Source organism: Corvus kubaryi, unplaced genomic scaffold, assembly GCF_017639235.1.
Source record: "Corvus kubaryi isolate FWS band 111438036 unplaced genomic scaffold, C.kubaryi_AGA036_p1.0 37341, whole genome shotgun sequence".
Taxonomy (NCBI): Eukaryota; Metazoa; Chordata; class Aves; order Passeriformes; family Corvidae; genus Corvus; species Corvus kubaryi.
The window spans coordinates 9665587-9680649 of NW_024581112.1; the positions used below are offsets into that span (position 1 = coordinate 9665587).

The window sequence follows — 15063 nt, forward strand, 5'->3', positions numbered from 1 at the left end:
CAAGGCGGGAGGAGGCGGGGGGCTGCGGCACAGGCACCGGCGGGGAGGGTCGGTGCGGGCCGCCCGCCGCTCTCCGGAGCTCTGACCCGCGGGGCCGGGCTGGAGCCGGGCAGGTGCTGCGTGTGCCCGCGGGGGCTGCGCGTCCCTTGCCCGGCCGCAGCTGCGGGCGCGTGCGGGCGCGCGCCCGCACACCTGTGCGCGCGCCGGCCCGCGCACGTGCCCGCCTGTTCCCGGTATTCCCGCCCCGCCCGCTTCCTGCGGGTCCCCGCTCCCCGCAGCAGAGCGATCGGCCGGGCGCTGCTGAGCATCGTCCCCCTGCCTCTCCTGCTCCTGCTCCTGCTCCTGCTCCTGGCACCCCGCTCCGCCGGCCCCGCCACGCTCCGGCGGGCTCACGTGTAACGCGGCTGCGGAATACTGAGTGCGAGCAGCGCTCCCCGCCCGGCCCCGCGCTCCGCCGCCCGCGCCCCGGGAGCACCAGCCGGGAGGGGCGGGCAGGGGCTTCCCGGGGGCAGCGGGACCTGCCCGTCCCCTGTGGCGGGGAGGACACGACTCACACACGCGACAGCCGCCGCCGCCGCCCTTGCAGGGTGACCTTCAGGGCGCTGCACAAACGCCACTGCCGCCCCGGGGCCGGGAGACACCCAGCCGCCGGCAGCGCACCCTTGGCCCGGCCGGGTGGGGCTCGGGGGTTCTCCGCGTGGACACCTCTGTGATCACAGGTAACCAGTGTGCCTTGGTCCCCTGGTACTATTACAGGACAATTAAATTACATCTGTACATCCAAGCATACTTGGGTTTACCTCTGAACTTCCTGTCGGGTTGCGATGTTGTATTTCACATATTTTCTTGCCCTTAAGGTATTGATACATTCTCTGAACTTTAGCTCAATCTTTCTTTTTTTTTTCCTTAAGGTCTGGGAATCGCAATGAATACACATAAGATGAGCCTTTCCACAGTACTTCCTAGCAGGTGCACATTCTGGCTGTTATCTGCAAGAATGCCCTAGCTTGGAATCAAGGACCACCCAACCTCAACATGTTCTTCTCATGTCTCAAGAAGAAATGGTCTGGCCACCATCATCTCATACCCTCCCTAAGTCATTAAAGCTAGCATTTAGGGGACAAGTCGTAATGGGGCACTCTTCTCCAAGTGATCCATGGCTACAACCCAGAACCAGCCCCTGAAGCAACTGAGGGACCTGCATTTTTAGGCCCTTAGCCTTACTCTTCTGGAGCCGCTCTAGGTCCAGACAGGCCAGATACCCTCAAGCTCACACTGCCATTCATGGCAGTGGTCAAGGATTCTTTCCTAGCTTTAGGCATGCAACCAGACTTCTCAAAGCTGTGAAGGCTTGTGGGTTAGAGATACAGAGAGGTTTGTGCCTAGAAGGCCGTGTGTGTTTAATTGGGAGTGTCTGGTTTGATGAATGTTCCATGATACATTATACATGATCAAAGGGAGCCAGGTGTGCTACACGGATTTTCATCCTGTGTTAGGAGAATCAGTGGTGTTTATGTGATGGGAAAGAGCTGGACAGCCACAGAGAAGAGGATAATTGGAACCTCTCTTTTCTCCTTGGTGTCTGGTCAGAGCTGGTCTTTTAAAGAGTCCTGGTGATGGTGGTTGATAACAGAAGCAAACACAGACAGTGGTACCTGACACCCAAGTGAACATCATCTACACTGCAGGGAGGGCAGGATCAGTTACAAGTTAAGGCAGCTGTGATTACAATCAAGCCAATAAATACACAAGCACTGCTGAAGGGAAAACTGTTTTTAAACTCTTCAGAGCACCATGCAGTTGCTGCTCTTGCCAACTAGTCTGCTTCTCTCAGCTGCTGGGCCACAAGTCTGCAGTGGCAACTGGGGAGCTGAGCCAACTTTCTTTCTAATGCCCTGGGTGCAATTCATGGTCCAGGTATGCTGCCCTATAAAGGACAGCAGTTGGGAATTATGTATGAATGCATGTGTTGTCACCCAAGCATGAAATCTACTCACCAGACAGCCTGCCCCTCAATGCTATGTCTTGTGTTTTCCACAGGCCAGGACCTGGTTCATCTGCTCTGTGGAAGAAACAGCACATGAGTTAGTTCAGGGCACGTGCAACGGCAGCAGTCAGTGCAGCCCTCTCCTTCTTGGCTTCTGCCTGGGCACTAGGGTCATCCAAGACAAAACAGGCATGGGACATTCAGGGACTAAAATCTGGGGAGATTCGAATGGGGATGCACTCTCCCACAGCTTTATTTGCTATGACCACAGAGAATGAGTTTGGAGAAGGCAACTAGAGTGTCTAAAGAACTGTGTCACGATTACACAGTAAATGGCCACCCAGAAATACGAGCTTCCTCTGAGCACACACACACCATCGCTACGAGCTCCAGTGCTGCTGGTGGAAGCGGAGCTGCAGGAGCTCCTGACTTCATCAGTGTTTGTTCAAGGATCACCAGGAAAGTCTCTCCTCTTCCTGCAAGCATCCGTATTTCTGTATAAATACACAGACAAGTCCTGTTGGGTTGGTGGTGGCCAGCAGCATCAAATCCCTGTGACTGCACAGGCTGGAGCATGCAGGATGTGGAATGGGCAAAATGCCCTTCGTGAGGGTTGCAAACCATTCCTGCCAGCTGTTTTACAAAACTGAAGACTCCGTCCTGTGCATGCTCAGTATATGCACTTTACTTGATGTCTGTGAATTACCCTCTCAGAATCAGAACTAATAGGCAATGAGGTGCCAAATTTTATTCAAATTTATTGTTTGTTTGGCTGCTCAGATATCAATCAGGCAGTCTCTAAGGCCACCACCGTATGATCTGATTTTTTAGGGCGATAAGGGCCTGAGGCAATGTTGGAAATTGCCAAGAACAAAATGTGCAAAGCAATGCATGTCCAGGAGATTAGCTGCAGGACGAAGGATGGGGTTAGGGAAAGCTGGGCACTGACACTTAGGAAGGAACAACCTACAAGATGGAAGTTGCTAAGTGCTTATCTCACTGCCTCAAGCACAGCCATCAATGAGATTTCCTGCTTCCTTTGGATCTCCTGCCTTGTGCTACGGGAAGAAAGCACCTAGAGCAAGGAAAGGTGTCTCACTATGGGGCAGGAGGGTGGACAATTATTTCTAATGTAGCAGTGAAAGAGAAATGGCCAGTGGAGAGCAAGGCAAAGTAAGGATTTGTCTGGCTTCATTTCTGTCCCTTAGTGCCATTTTTGGGGGGAAAGGGGACTGTGCTGCTGATGGTCACACACAGAAACTTTGGGCAATGTGTGATCTAGAAACATCTCAAGGTGGCTGTGAGTGATGCTGTGAAGAGCAGCAGCAGGAGAGAGGCTTGCCAGGGCAGGGAGAAACTTGGGCTGTGGGACCAAGTACGAGTTATAAGGTGACAGAAGTGTGCAAAATGGCCTCAAGTCTTTAGTATTCCATGGGCTGCCACTGCAAACAAATGGGGATGGGCCTCCTTGGACTGGCATGCCCGGGAGCTGGAAAAGGGCAGCTGCTCAAGAGCTTGGCACCAAGCCTGCATCACACACAACAGGTGAGAGAGGGCGAGGAACAAAACAGCAGCCCTCAGACTGCCATCAAGATGCCAGGTGGCAAAGAGCCATTTTATAGTCCCCATTTTATAGTCCCCTTGAGGGGGAGGGGAGTGACCCTCAAGAACCACCCTCAGGGTCCCAGCAAAGCTCGTGCCAGTGTTTGGTCCCCATGCCAGCTTCTTGGTCCTGCCTTGGGATTGTCCTCCAATTTTCTGCCTGGGAGGTTCAGGAGAAACAAAAGCCCACTCAGGGGCTGCTACACATAACGCTGGCTCAAGCAGGGTATGTTGTCTCCCAGGACACAGCATGACAAAACTGTCTTTCAAGTCATGCTCCTTCCTCGCCTTGTCCCCCTCACAGGTGTGGGGATTAGATTTACAGACAAATGCAGTTGGTCCTCTGAGCACAATGAGTGCACAATGTGAACAGATTAACTGTATATAGCTGTGCAAGGTGAGGTAACTGAGGTCAAAAATTCATGAACTGGTAGGCACTGAGAAAGTAAATATATGTAGAAATAACCTCCCCCTGAATTCAGACACAGGGCCACTATTCCTTTCCTTAATATCAGTTTGATAGTTGTGTGGGGGTGCTTGCACAGCTCACCCTTGACAAAATGAGGTGTAAGACAACAGCCGATAAAACAGGGAAGTGACTCTAAAGAGCGTGTATGGATGGAAAACCCAAAAGTGTCTGAGAGGCAATTGCCCCAAAACTTACCTTGCTGAAGAGGGAAACAAACACCAGACCTCAGCTGATCGTGCTAAAGAGGATGGCATCTGTCAGCTGGATCAAATGGTAACCAGGGAATGACAAACACAATTTTGAGACGAAGAATGAGCTGGGTGGAAAGACTATATAAAAGAAAAATAAGAAACAGTAACAGAGCAGAGAGAGGCCTCAGACTGTCAAAATCCAGTCTGGCACATCACAGCCTCTGCTGAGGTCAGATTCAGCAGTTCCCCATCCATAAGGCACCATCAGCTGCCAGCACCCAACACGTGGCCTGACGCCGTGGGGTGCAGCATGTGGGACTCACACTTTGGGAGGGGGCATGACCTGCTGGTGTCCCTTCCTGCCAGAGGGTGCATTGGCTGATTGTAGGGAGTGGCGTGGGCACCCCTAGAGCTGGAGTGGCCACAACTCCAGTGGGAGCAGGGCATAAGTGGGGGGGATCTCTGCTCCCAGAAGTGACCCTCATGCCAGTGAGAGAGGGGTTGGTGCCCACGTGAATGGGCATTAGTTACAAAAGTGTGTTTAGGAACTTGCAGGAATTTATTAGTGTTTTCTAAGTGTCTAACCTAGTGGTTGAACTGCTGTATTGCTGACATAGACCCTGAATATATAGTTCATGGATTGTCAGTTAATTACATGTCCTTAATAAATCAATAAACCATTTCAGTCCTGATTTGGCTTAACCTACGTGAGCTGAGCCACTTTTCCCTGCCACAATGACCAGCTGATGCAGGCTTTTGACCAATCCTGGTGGGAGAAAGTCTAAATGCTCAGTGATAGAAAAAAAGGGTTCACTTCGTGTTGAACTGGTGACTATGTACAGGACAAAGGAAGGTTTTTGGGGTAGACTGGATGGTGGAGACAGAAAAGGGGGATGTAATAGAGACAACGTGATGTGTGCCTGGTGATTGATAACGGGGATAAATTCCTCTAGTGGACAGTATAGAGTTCTGGTGCTTGCTACAGTGAAACCTGCCAGCTACCAACACTGTTCTGACAGAGGCAAAGGCAACTTGTGAAGGCAGCAGAAGTCACAGCAGGTTGCCAGAATTTAGCTTTTTGGCTGATATGGAAAAAATTACTCTGATCTCACAGAAAATAATATGCAAATACTGTCTTGCATGAAATCTTCCCTGCTTTCCTTGGCACATCTGGAAGTGATCACCACACAGGGAAGCAGCATTACCAAGGAACTAGCTATGAAGCTATCAAGAACACGTTTTGTGATAATGGGCACCTGGAACCTTATTGGAGCAGTAGCCAGCTTCCTGGTATGCAGCCACCAAGCTGAGGCAGCTCCATGAGCTCGTGATGCAGTCAGCAGCTGCAAGTCTGGGGCACTGATACAACTTCACCCCTGCTGGTCCAAGGAAAATTGTCCCCATTTGGCTCCTACTGGATATAGAAGCACTGTGCACCATCACAACAGGCTGCCAGCACTTTTCTGTTCAGGCAGTTAAGATCACAGGACGTTCCTCTCCACTTGCCCTAACCATAAGCCCTGTATGGGGTTTCTGATGAGGGTTGTATTTGGGCACTAGCCTGCTTGTCTGCTCCCGTTAGAGCTCTGCTGTCTCCAGCACCAGCCAGCCCGGGATATCCAGCAGGAAACCAAGTCAAAGAACGAGAACTGAACAAACTCCAAAACTATTTTGAGGCCTGCTCTAAAAGAAAAAGAAAAACAAAATTTCTAAAAAGAAAAACAAAATCAGAGTGGAAAAACATTTCTATCTTTAGCCATTAGGAGCAAGACTTATCTAAGCAGCACCACACAGGAGCTGGCAATGGGAATGATAAATTAAGGTTCAACTTGTTCCTAAACATCAGTGGGATGATACATGATTTATAATGCCTGCCAGAGGCCTTTCTCCTTCTCCTCATGGGAAGTCTTTTCCCTGAAGCTATTCATGGATGTATGTGGTAATTTTAAAGATTACTCCAGCACTGTGCACACTAAAGCTTCTTACCAGCTGAAGGTAGATGTCTCTGCAAACCGGAGAGCCTGCTGCCCACTGGGGTCTTCCTGGTGGAGTTTGATTTGGGTTGTCTGGTTCCACTGTGACATCCTGCAATGACCAACACTGCACCCTCACTTGAAGTGACACGTGACATGTAAAAAACAAACACATTTTCACTGGAGAATCCCTCTACAATCCTGAACATCCAGTTATCATGGCCAAAGACATCATGCAGCTGTGATGGAAGCTGTCTGCCTTCATTTCCCTCAGGAAAATTCAGTGGTGTGGTAACCACCCTGGGGTCTGAAATTCCCTTTTCTCTATTAGCCAGTCCTGTGGACTGCAGCACACCACACAGCCTGGGAGGCATTATCATGCAGGCCAAAGGGGGCAGACACATCCAATAGGTGTTTAAAAAGCACTCTTCTCATTATAATTCTCATATAATTTTTTATTATAATTAGTAGGAGTTAAGAACCTGACCTGTGTGAATGATTTGAAAAGCTGGATGAGCCTTAGTGTGTGGTGTTTTTAGATGCTTGTATACCTTGGAAAATCTGCTTTGCCTTTGTGCTCAGATAGCCAGGATATATTTGACATGGACATTTGTCCCAGATCTGTGTCAAAGTGAATCCATTTGGCGACATCATGATGGACCATCATGATTGTGTCACTGATGCCCACAGATTGATCAGGCGTTTCTCAGAAGCTCTCAGTCCTGAATAAGACACCACAAGTGACGGCCCCAGGGGAGTGAACACCATGAGCAAACAGCTCCACCGTGTCTGCCCCAACAACGGGACAGCTCGTGTGCCGTGATGCTGCTATTATTGACATAGGGCGATACCTTTGTTTTTCTGGTATTTAAGCCCTATTTATCAGCTGAATTACACAAACCCTTGGAGGATATAATCGTGACAAGACCTCCAAGTCAGCTAGTTTTGAGTTGCACTTTTTCCTCTCATGGGAAACATCCCCAAAATACCAACATGCAAATCTGTTCTTCTCATGTTAAAAGAATTCCCCAGGCAACCGGGACCAGGAACTGAATAGAAATTCCTTCTTCTCCCCACCCATATTTCCTTTTGGAAAAGCAGTCACTATTGGTAATCAGAGATTAGCTACTATTGCCTGATAGTCAAAGCGCTTCACAAATGAACCAAAATGGTCTTAGCTAACCAGTTTTATTACAAGGTTTGGTGACTGTAAGCACCTAAGGCTGGCAACACCTCGAACTCATCAAAGGTCCATTTAATCCAGTGTGTCCTGTCCAGCTGTGGTCAGAACCAAATATTTAGAAAATGAGCCTAAGAACAGGGCAAATACAGAGTGACCGATGTGACCTCCCAGGTGCCGGTAGCCTGCCACCTAGGGATTTCCCAAGCCAGGGAGTGCACTGGCAGCTCAGTAAACTGGGTGTAGTCCCTCGCCTAATCTGTGGCTCACTTTGGAGAAGCAATGCGTATCCAGCACGTTGCACCTCACCCTCCAGCTTAGTGGTGCGACTGCACCCCCTGCAAGTTCACCTGGGGGAGCTTTTGAGGCCAGCAGGGGTGCAGGGGTGAGGGAGGTGTCACCACAGCCACACACTGCACAGCAAGAGCCCCCACTGGCCTGTCACTGGTGTGTTTCACCGCGGCCCAGCAAGAGGGTTCAGAGCTGTCCCTGGTCTGGCTGAGTAAGTCAGCATTAGCCTCAGGGTGCCCACAGATCGGCCTTCCCACGGGGTGTGCAGTTACAAGTGAACCACGAGCTTCGAGCTTCGGTGGACACACAGTGATGAGTGAGGTACCTGTCTTAGTGTCACGGTGCTGTTGGAGCACCCACGTGTCAACACCACCAGGCTGCAAACAGCAGCCTATAGCACAAGAGTGCACAAAGAGAATCTTTCTCCTTCTTCAGATGCAGCCTCCTCCTAGCACATGGGAATTGCCACTCATTTTTCCATCGAAATGATCGGCTGAGGTGGCCTTTGTGTCACCTGTGGTGACTCACCGACTCACAGTCTGCCCTTGCTGCATGAGGCTTGTCACGTGGAAGGACACATTCTGTTAGGCACATACTTAATTTATAAGTGTTAATTAATTGCATAATGGATTAGATAGCAAAGTGCCTGGTCTAAATTGTGTTCAAAATGCCATCTGGAGAAAGGCTGGTGTGGTTAGTAAGATGGCTGCTCTCTTAAACCTGATACCTTTGTAAGAGAATCTGTCCCAGCATTATTGATGAGGCAGAACTGTACAATAAAGATGTGTATTTTATTCTCCAGGAGAATGCTTTTGAGATGGCAAACATTTGGCCATTGGGAAGGCTGATCAGTGTGCTTCATTCCCATGGAAAGCAGTGGGATGAATATCCTGTTATAAATGTAAAGCAATTAGTTTACTCGAAGAGCTTTAAATGTCATCAGTCTCTTAGAAAATGCATGTCAGTGGTGCTCATGTGACTCTGAGAGCAGTGTGGCTGTTTAATGTAACTTTTGCCTCCACTTAGGCCCACTGGGTGCCTATGAGTGAGAGCAGCTGTCTTAATACTGACAGCCCTGTTCAGGTCAGGGAGGCTCTGACCCGCCTCTGAACTGACAGTCTGAAGCACTGGACAGATACTGCTGTTGCAGTTCTTCCACGTTTACCTCAGGGATCAGGTTTCCAGGAATCTGCTGCAGTTGAGTTCCCATAATGAAATGGCACAGGAAAGCCACCCACATCAGGCACTGAACAGGCCTGCAAATCCCCTTCTCCCCCCTTGACTTCAAAGCACCCTAAAGAGTAAATGCACACCCGTTGTTCTGGCCCTGTTTCTGGTCGGTGCGTGTGGGACATGGGAAGCTGGTGGCAGAAGAAAGAGCAGAGCCAGTGTTTGACCACCTCAGATGTGGCTCCGTGTAGGTGACAGCACTGTCCTCGCCAGCTGGCAGGTGTCTGGAGAGGCTGCAGAGAGCCACGAGCTGGGAGCCTTGCACAGAGCCATGAGCAGCTGCCCCGAGCCTGTGTCTGCTGTACTTAGGAGAGAGGGCTGCGCACGTCTGGCCCCGTGCCTCCAGCAGAGCAAAGTGCTTCCTAGGTATTGGGGAACTGGGTCTGGCAGCAGCACCCTTCTAAGGCTGAGAAGTCCCCATTTCACCAGCAGGAGAAACTGTGGGTTTACCTACATGGAGATGCTCTGGAAACCTAATTTGAATGAACTTTGCAAGTGATGAAAATTTAAAAACTTATTTAAATCACATTAAAGACACATGTGGGCATTTTAGGTTAAGAAGGACATTTGATTTTGCCCACCCTTATTCTTATTAAAGGTGTCCACTTTATTGCAGTTGACTCACCTATTTAAAATTCATGCCTCTAGTTCACTTAGATGAATTTTACTTCCATTTTCTTTCATAAAGAAGCCATTCAAGAGAGAGAAAAGACTTATTTGGGATAATCCAAAAGAAGTGTCAGGAGCAGAAGTGGGGGAGATGAGACATACACAAGTATTCAGGGAAGAAGCTTTTCTCTCCACTGTCATTCCACCACTGCAGGAATTGTTTTCTGCAGATCTAGCACTCTTTTTCTACCCTTTCCACATCAGGCTTTGCAACAGACCTGAACAGGAGAGCCAAGATGGGAAGAGCAAGATAGTGGTTGTCTTGTCTGGCTCCAAGCAACACTGTGCAGAAAATTCATGAAAATGTCACAGTCCTTTGAGACTGAAGTCTAGGGATCGTTTATTATGCCCTTCCAGAACAACACAGACAGTATAATTTCATTCCATTACTTCTTCAGTCTGCCTGACAGTTTATCTTTGGCTGAAACATAAAGTCAGGTATTTGCTGCAGTCAAATTTTCCAGGCATTTTGCTGGATACATGTTTTCCATTGAAATCCATTTTGCTTTTAGAAAATGACTCTTTTATAATATTTTTCTTTCTGACAGACATGCCTTTCTGTGCAAAATCATAGTAATTGTCTTCTTGGGGATGCAGCTTTGGTCTGCAGCAGTTTAAAAAACCTAAAGGAGGAATGCCCGTATTTTTCCAGGGGGCATTAAATTGTTACACCAGAATGAATGCAAATTTCCCCGAACCTCAAATACCTCTCTCTTATTGTCACTGCTATACCTAGGTTCTTGAGAACATAGACTGAGTCCTTTTTTTATCTCAATGTGTCAGCAAAGCCTGCAGGCTTTGCAGGGTGGTCCCAGCCTCAGGCATGCGGCAGGAGCCAAAAGGAGGATCTGGTGGGCAGCTTCAAGGTTCCCTCACATACAAGCCACAAATTTAGCCTTTTCTCTTCCCCCACTCAAGTGGCAGCATGAGGTTGGGCAATGCAGAGAGATGCAGATACACATTGGAATGGAGCATAAAAATGAGCAAGACAAAAATGGAGAATAGCCTCTCTAAGATAGGTAATTCACTCTCAAATATTTCAGTCTTAATTCAAGACTTATTTAAGTCTCAAATATCAGACCACCCTCACTGTGCTGCGCTGTCTCAGCATTCTGGGATCATCAGTAATGCTCTGAACATGTGAGCAGTTTTCCAGTGCTGGATCTTGGCATGATACTAAGGATGAGAATCACTACTTCTTACTTTTCCTAAGGCAGAAAGCAAGAGATGGGAAAAGTGACTTGGCCTTGCTCACAATGGACAGATGTTTACAAGGGCAACACTTGCAAGCCAAATTATAGTGGCAATGTGTTTGGACCACGACTCATGGACCCATCTGGCCAAAGTCAGGGGTCCACAGAAGAGCTGGGCACAGTCACCAGGTAGAGGTCTATAGACATGATCTTCTCTTGCAACATTCACAGACACCCACCCATCCTGCCTTTCTACTGCCAGGAGCCTTTCCTTAGGCTGCCAGTCCTCCATCTGAAAAACTACCGTGCTCTGAAAAGCCCTGTAGAAACAAAGTTGGAGTTATTAACCCATCAGGGACCTATGCCCAGACCCTTCTTACAGTACCCTTACATGAAGCTGAATAAAAGAATGTATTCAACTGAGTCTGTAACAAATGCATTAGTTTGCCTAATTTTCTCATTTGCCACAGGAAATAGTTGGAATTATTCTTTCTGACCAAATGAGTTCTAGCTTTTCTCATTAGCTTTTCATAATCTGTAGTGCACAGATGGGGAGGAAAAGACTTTCAGCAATTTTGGCTGAAAGTAAAATGACTAAAGGTCAAAACCCAGAGCAGAAGGGAAGGTTTCAAGGGTCCAGAGAAGCTTCCAACCTCCTTCTATCACTCTTGACTTCATGAGGAGTTTAAAAATGGCAAAAATGACAGAACCAGACAAATCTTTACCCAGGTAGTGGAATGGGCTGCCCAGGTCAGATGCTGTGAATCACACAGGCTGATCTACTGTAAATAACCAAGTTAAAAATTAAGGGCTTATCTGTACTGAAGTGTCACTTTTAGCTCGGTTACACCAGTTCAGATCACGGCGGTGAGTTAACTTTATGGTTTGTGGTGAAACCTCCTGTGGTCTGGGGCAAACACAGGATATGTGACATAGCACGGGGCATCCTGCACACACATCTGTATCTGCTGTCTGACCTCAAGGACCATCCACTCTCCTCCAAGCCACTGCACCTTCCACTGCACTGTGCCCATATGCTGGAATTGAAATAAGCTGAGGTGAATACACTCTTGAGAACGTGGATGCAGCATCCTGAATCAGAGGCAGGTCAGAAGCCTCTCACGTGTCCTCCTCAAGCCTAAACTTTGCAATAGATGTGTGCCTCTCCTAGGAGGTGCACCAAGGACACCAGGCTGCTGCCTGGATAGAGCAGGTGCCAGCAGCACACAGCTGGAGCCACAGCCAGGCTGGACTGCGCACCCTTATCATTTCTGCCCTGCATGATCTGTGTGACGTGGGGCTCAGCAGTAAAAGCCACAGAGAAGAGCACCTCAATAGGAAATTAGTTCTTGAGACAAGTTGTTTTGGGGTTTTTTTTTTTGGCTGACATAACTGTGTCAACAGTAGGGCATTCAGAAGCTCTTCTTTCGCACTCCTATCCAGCTCAGCTTCATGAGCAAAATGGTGAAATGTAGGCCAATGCTCTACAGAGCCAGCTAATCCTTTTTATTTCTATGAGAGCAATCAAATATATACAGCTGATCTCATGCAGGGAATGATGCAGCCCACGGCCAGTGGAAGCAGAACATGCTCCGTGGAGTGCTGCTTTCGGAGAAGTGGGGCGTTTGCTCGTGCACAACCCAGAGAGTGGGCAGGGCTTTGGGAACTCGAAGTGAAGGTCACCCTTACACACCTCCTGCATGGCCCACCTTGTCCCGCTCTGCAGCTTTGGGAAACCAGCCCAGAGGCTGCTGCTGGTGACTGAGGCATCAAGGGGCATGAAGGAGCCCTTCTGCACAGAGGCACCCACAGCACACAGGTCCCCAGGCTGCTACTTGTCACACCACGTATGACGGAGAAAACGAGACTTAAGGAAGATGATGCCACTTGTGGAGTACATCCTATGGCAGATGAGCTGAAATTCTTTGTCTGTACAATGTTAGAAAGCGGGGGTGGTGTTTTTAAAGATATTTTCTTTACAGGAGCTAAGAATGGCAGGTTTCACAATGAAGCTGTTGTTCAATTAAACGTGAATCAGTGTGTTTGCAGACCTGACTGAGACAGGAAAGTAATAAAATGAAGACACTAAAACTTATCAGTAATTCTTTCCATTTCTTAATGATGTTTCTAATCTATGCCTTTGACCCTTCAGTAATTCTACTTGATTCTCTGCTGCTGTAACATTTAGAAAGTAACTGAAAATTTTATGCCACTTGTTAGCTTATCATATTTGCTTTATGACAGCCCAAGACAAAGGCCAATATAAGATAAAAGTCCAACTCCATATTTGGATTCCTGTGTAAACAACTTGAATTACAAATGAGCAGAACTCACAATCTCTCTCAGTTCTTTTAATAGAAACTCAAGGGTTCCTGAGAAATCAAGTCTTTTATCAGACTCTCAGATATGGTCTTGGGGATGTGGCTTTTTAAGCCAATCATAGGCACAGGTCTTCAGTAAACTTACAGGCACTGAGTGGGGAGGCTCCTTAGACCTCATGAAGGTATTTTTACTTTTTCTTTCACATGATTTGAGGGACAGCTTTGCACCTCATCAGGCTGGTTTAGTCCCAAAGGCTGGATTACCAAAGACTTCTGTTGGCCTACAGGTGGGTCTGGATGGCAAAGAGGGGTGAGCTGCCTTGCTGGCATCACTCTTGCAGCAAAGCCCTGTTTCCTGCCTGTGAGTTCCAGGCTGGTGTGAGGCACAGCCTTGACACACACCATCTCCACAGCAGAGACACCTCCCTGGTAAAACTCACTGATGCTGAAGAAGTGCTTGAACAAAGCTGTGGCTGAAAGACAAGCTTTTTTGACTACACCTGCTTTCTTCAACTTCCTTGTGAGGGCAAGAGGAGGGGCAGGCACTGATCTCTTCTCTGTGGTGACAGTGACAGGACCCGAGGGAATGGCCTGAAATTGTGTCAGGGGAGGTTTAGGTTGGGTATTAGGAAAAGATTCTTCCCCCAGAGGGTGGTTGGGCACTGGAACAGGCTTCACAGGGAAGTGGTCACAGCACCAAACCTGGGAGAGTTCAAGAAGCACTTGGACAATGCTCTCAGGCACGCGGTGACACTTGGGGTGTCCTGTGCAGTGTTAGGAGTTGAACTCGATGATCCTGATGAGTCCCTTCCAACTCAGCATGTTCTGTGGTATATCAGTGCTTTATGCTGGCAAAGCTTTCACTTCCAAGAAAAGAGTTAAATCATTGGCAGACCTATTCAGACTATTGTAGTGGAATTTAAAATGGAGAGTTATACTGGTGTGGGCTTGGTTAAGTGAAAAACAACCTCCCCTTGACACATATACCACATAAATCCACAGCATAACCACAACGTATCTGCAGCAGTTTCCCAGGCATGCAGCTATAGACAAGACAGCAGCCTGAGAAGAGTCCTGGTGACTTGCATGCATTTGGTCACATGGCAGGATTATACAGAAGAAACGACATAAAATAAAATTACGAGGTGACAGATTCAAAGATAACAAAAGGAAACGCTTCATCAAATGGATAATTAAATTCTGGAGCTTGCTGCCAGCAGCGCTATGGATGCCTAAAATAGACTTCAAAAAATGATTTTACAAAGTTGCAAACATATCTATTAAGTGTTATTAAACAGCAAGATTTTAGGAAGCTTTCAAGAACCCACAGCCTGGCAAGTACACCGAAGAATTACCAGTACATGCTCGCCTTTCTCATAGCATTTTCTCTAAACCACTGATGAAGAGAGGATAGTAGACTAGACGGACATATAGAGTGGTCCAATGCGCCCATTTTTCATTTAAAGTTTCCTAAGTTGGTGCTAATTTACCTTAATTATGAGGGTTGTTAACCTCAGGGGTTCACCAGCTGCTTTCCTCAGGAGCTGAGCCATTCCTGCAGCCCAGGCAACCTCTTCCAATGACAAGCTCTAAATCGATCAGGAGGCAGTCATGCCATGTTCTCCTGGGTTAATTTATCCGACTGTTGCCTACAGGAAGGTGTAACTTCCCAGGAAGGTGTAACTTCCCAGGCATTTACTTCATCTGGTGTAGACAAACTCTAAGGGGTTCACACAACTCAGATGCAAAGGATTGCAGCAGGCAAAGATACCCACTCCAGGTCTCCCATGTGCTTTGCCAGCACCCAAACACCTCATCTGCTGTGCTGCTCAACTCAGGAGACAAGAGCAGGACAGGGAGAAGGAGGTAAAATAGGCAAAAAATAGCAACTGTGCAAACTTTTATAGGTCGGCATATCATCACACCCCCCTGCCCCTGAGGTTTACAGTGCACACCT

General features: G+C 48.1%; 2 long non-coding RNA genes across 3 annotated transcripts in view; one reads left to right on the top strand and one right to left on the bottom strand.

Moving 5' to 3' along the window:
- The first annotated feature begins 143 nt into the window (after positions 1–143).
- On the top strand, positions 144–1121 carry LOC121666362. Its single transcript, XR_006016651.1, has 2 exons — positions 144–719; positions 912–1121. It is a non-coding gene; the product is annotated as an uncharacterized LOC121666362 (long non-coding RNA).
- An 856-nt stretch (positions 1122–1977) lies between these two features.
- LOC121666361 overlaps positions 1978–15063 on the bottom strand; it is an 81137-nt gene continuing 68051 nt past the window's right edge. Inside the window, exons 4-6 of one of the 2 annotated variants that reach the window (XR_006016650.1) lie at positions 6236–6334; positions 4254–4387; positions 1998–2062 (exon numbers count right to left, since the gene is read on the bottom strand). This is a non-coding gene — a long non-coding RNA (uncharacterized LOC121666361). Of the gene's footprint in view, positions 2063–4253; positions 4388–6235; positions 6335–15063 lie in introns of both variants that reach the window. The other variant, XR_006016649.1, reaches the window with a different exon arrangement.